The sequence below is a fragment of the Anser anser genome (assembly GCF_964211835.1).
Source record: "Anser anser genome assembly, contig: HAP1_SCAFFOLD_403, whole genome shotgun sequence".
NCBI classification, from domain to species: domain Eukaryota; kingdom Metazoa; phylum Chordata; class Aves; order Anseriformes; family Anatidae; genus Anser; species Anser anser.
Window position 1 is genome coordinate 1 of NW_028153788.1, and position 4,557 is coordinate 4,557.

General features: G+C 39.9%; 1 long non-coding RNA gene across 1 annotated transcript in view; it reads right to left on the bottom strand.

The window, feature by feature from the left end:
- Positions 1-10: 10 nt before the first annotated feature.
- Positions 11-4,557, bottom strand: part of LOC310891460 — a 68,984-nt gene continuing 64,437 nt past the window's right edge. The window contains exon 4 of the long non-coding RNA XR_014577584.1: positions 11-4,464. This is a non-coding gene — a long non-coding RNA (uncharacterized lncRNA). The remainder of the gene's footprint in view (positions 4,465-4,557) is intronic.

A 4,557-nucleotide genomic window follows, 5' to 3' on the forward strand; every position in this document is an offset into this window, starting at 1 on the left:
TAGCTACAGCAAATTCTGACAGTCAGTCACACTGGACCAAAATCCTAGAGGCTGGCTTCCTACATGTTATCAGCAGAAACCTGTATTCAGCATTTAGAAGAATTTTGTAAATAGAAAAGCTTCTGTGTTTGCATGTGCGATCCCAAGCAAAAAAACAAGGAAGTTGGCTTTTTTGGCTCCTAAAGCTATGGGTCAAATTTAGAAAGGATAATTTGCAACCCACACACAAGTTAGGCCATTATGTTTGCTCAGACAAGGCCTGAATTTGACTAAATGCTTATGAGCACGCAGACTATATACTATATAAACAAAAATCTGTTTTGCAATGAGAATATTTATATTACAGATAAGTGAAACTGCTGCTCTGAGATCTCACATTTATTTGAAAATACAATGTCCTCAAGTGACTGTGACAAAGTATAATCTCTAAGAAAGTATTTTTTTAAAAAGATTGGGAAACTGACTGTTTGGTTAAAATGTTCAAAGAAAGAAGCAGTTAAAAAAAAAAAAAGAAAAAAAGAAAAAAAAGAACCTAACAGGAGCATTTTCTGATTCCAGAAACAATGCAGCAGTATCTTTTGGTGTCCAGTGTTTCAGAGTGAGTGGACTTGAGCAGGGTGGTAAACACTTAGGAATGAAGTTTGAAAAGAAACAAAAAGGAGCCTTGAGCTCACTCTTGTATTAAATGGAAAAGAAGTGAGGAAAAGCTTGGCAGAAATCAGCATAATAGTAGACTTATTGTTGAATCTGAAAGCTTCATTTTCCAACAGCATCCCTTTTCTGGGAAGCTGCCCCACCATTCTGAAAGCACTTTCTATAGAGATGATAAATCTATGGTGGAGATTTATGCACATTCAGATTAAGTCAGGAAATCAGTCATGAAAATGTAATTAAATAGAGACAAAAACCTAGAGGAAAAATTACTATCCCCGCCCCCAAAGCAAACACAGCTAACAATACGCTATGATATAGCAGGTCCTGGGATTCTGACTCTGACTTTGGCACCTATTCTTGCTCACGCCACGTATAGGGCAAGCAACCTCATCCTGGTTCCTGACTGCGGTTCCCAGAACACCAGACAGGGGCACTCTGCACAGCAGCAGATTCTGGGCTGTAGCACTGTGTGAACAGACTAGGCTTGGTATCTTTGGTCCCCTCCCCCCCCCCTTTTATTTTTTTTGGCACAAGTTCTTAATTCATAAGAAGGTAAAGGCATACAAAGAAAAAAATGTTCTGTAGCTCTAGATGGAATTGAGACCACAGTCTTCCTGGTCCTCTGGGGACATCCAAACAGGAGGGAAAAGATACAGAAACAGCCTTCCGTGACACTAGCTGACCCCCCAAATGGCTGTGGTTGGCTGGAAGAGCTTCTGATAATGGCTTGCAGTCCCAGGACACTGGTGCTGTGTCAGTTTAAATGCTCATCTTCTGATGAGTTCCACCATGCACTCAGGGTGCTGGTATGCGCTCTCTAAAGGAACAGCTGGAGAGGTACTTCCTTTAGTTAGCAGCAGTGGTAGATTTTTGCTCTGTGGTTGGACTAGACCCTGACAGTCTCACTATTTAGCTTTGGGCATTCAACTTGGGTGCCTAAGCGAGAAGCCTCAGTACCCTGGATTGTCATGGAAGCACAGCTGTCCCACTGACCCTACAGGAGCCTTCAGCCCTGTAAGCACCAGAGTTAGGTACCTTAAGTTAGACTGTTAAAAACCCCAACACAGGGATGACCTAAACATTCAGTGTTACTTCTGTTACTTTCCTGTAGCACTTGACTGTGAAGAAAACTACCCTCATTAACCCAGACGTCACTGTCTGTACTCCCGGAGCTTACTGCCTTGTTCCAAAAGGGCTTGGCCTACCCCTAAAGCTCCAGCTAGAAAAGAATAGGGGACATCCATTACCTAGTAGCACTACTGTATTGCTGTCCTCTATCTGGACTTGATACTGTGAGCAGAAAATCTGATTGTTCATATGGTAGATGAGAGCATTCGAACCTTACAGTCTCCATTTTAGAGCAAACAGCTCAGTCTGTCCAGGCACAAATAAGTGAGGTGCTGTGGGAGCTGACTGTTTTGACACAGAGGTGACTCCTTCCCTTTCAGCTTAACAAAATGCACAGCCAACTCGAGAGTGTTAATGGTAAAGCAAACACATTGACTGAACAAAATTTAGTAAAAGAAGTCCTTCTGTTTCACATCACTGCAACTCCAAAACATACAAAGTGAGTATTGCATCATAGACCACTGAGCAAACTACTCCAGCTTTGAAGACATGGTATATAAATGCTGTAGCTCTGTGAAAATCTTTAACTTGTGTATCAGGACTTCTTAATTAATACATACATTTGTTAAATCTTGTCCTAATTCTCTGAAGTGGCTTGAGGCCTGGTGCCTGACAGATCTCACATGGGAGCTAAAGGCAGAAGCAGATGAAAAAAACTTGACATCTAAAAGATATAATCTGCTTCCAAATTTTGCAATGCAAGATGATCTATAGAAGAAACTATTTACAATCCTTCCTCCCATAAAACTGGACAAAACAAAAAGTTCTACAAGAAGTATGGCAATTCTGATTCCTACATAAGAGTTCTGTCCTAGCAGGTGTACAAAATGGTACGTTAGCCCTTACCCTCCCTTTTCTGCTAACAAGCATGATTTACAAAAGTTGGAAGTTTTTACCACAGGGGCTATTTTACTAAAGTATTCCATTGTCAACTTGGAGATGTATGGGAGTTTAACTGACACATTAGTAGGAGATGAATGTGTGTAACAGGGAAACACAAAGTAGGGACTCCACTTGAGAACTGGCTTTGCATATGGATGTTAATCTGGTCTCCTTCACATTAAAAAAAAAAAAAAAAAAAGTCATCTGCACAAAATAATCATAGCCAGAAGGAAAAAGTGAAGAGCAAAGATATTCAGTGCTTTGGAGTGTGGTTTCAGCTCAGGAAACTGAACATGAAACTTATCTGGGAAGCAAAACTAATAATAGAAGTGGCACATTTTTAAATAATGATTTGACTACTGCAGTCAGGAGTTTGAGGAGTTTAGTGGTTCAGGCAATTGTTGACACAGTGATATGTCTGATGTAGTATTTAAAGAAGGGTTGACCAACAGGTGGAAACATATAATTAAGTTGTAAAAAAACAACATATGCAAGGATTAGAGTTCTAGTGTTGCTACACAATGGGCAGTGAATTAAAGGAAAGTGGTAAAAAATAATGTAATAACATCAGAAAGAACTACAAGGTGTTAAAAAGACAAGGGGAAACAAGGTTTTATCAATAAACAGCATTCTTCAGAAGTACAATGATCATGACAGAAAATGTCAGCAGTGTGATCCAGAAACGACCAAGGTCACTTAAGGCAAACAAAGATTTTGATCCTGTCTCTGAAGAGACTCGAGTGAAGCTCAACAGGTAGATTCCTCAAAAATAAAGTGTCCCCACACCTCTGAGCAACAGAAAAACAGTACCTCTATTTAAAAGTGAGGGAGTCCCACCTCAGAAAGTGCCTCAAAGACATCTGCATAGAAAAGCTGTGTGAGAACTGAAGGCTGAACACAGGATCCTACCTTGTAACAGCTGCTGAAAGTTACACAATATTGAATCTGCTTAGCACAGCACTCTGGCTAAAACAAGAACAAAATTTGTCTCTATGCAATTATTTGATTTAATGCACAAACACTGCTTGCTGCTTTCAAAGACCAGAAAGCACAGCTTATGGGCTAAGGCGATGACAGAGCTGACACTAAAGACAAAGAGGACAAAACTGACAAAGGGACATGTGTGTGTATATATATTTTTACACATTACAAAAAAATAAAAGTTGTGGGTCATTCTTCATACAGGTGCTGTCCATGTAACAGAATTCAGACAACAATTCTGTAGTCATGCTCCATAAATCTACTAGAAGGTAATGAACATGTCCTATTTATGACACATTTCATTGTACAAGAATAAATGTACTTATTAAAATGATTAGGCTGGCTTCAAAAGTCTAGGAGAAAGATATTATTATACTCTAGCATATTTCTCCGTGAAGGATATGTAAGGAGGTAACTCACAGAGACGTGCATGTTACTTCAGCTCTTCACTGCCATTACTACTGCAGAGACAGACGCAAAGACCATTCTGTTCTGCCCCATTCATCCACCAGCAAAGCTGCCAATCAGCTTTCAAACTCAGAATCCTAACAGATATGAATGTTTGAGGCCAGATTTTTCATTGTGTCCTACATGCTGAATCTCATATGAAGTTTAATGAAAAGGAAAGGTGGAACAAAAGGCTGTCCTTTGGTAAGATTACCTGCACATTAAGAGGCTGATTACACTGTTTGCACTATAACACGCATAAAAATAATCAGACAAAACTTAGAACAAGTATTTGCAGGAGTAAAACATGGCTAGAGCAAAACAGAGATGCCTTACCCAGGGTAAGTCTGCCCCAAAGCAAAATCAAATCATCTGAGGGAAAAAAAGAGTTATTGGAAGGGGAAGGAAAAGGGCCCCTTGCCCTATCCACAATATACCCCAGAAGGTTTAGTGGTATCACCATAC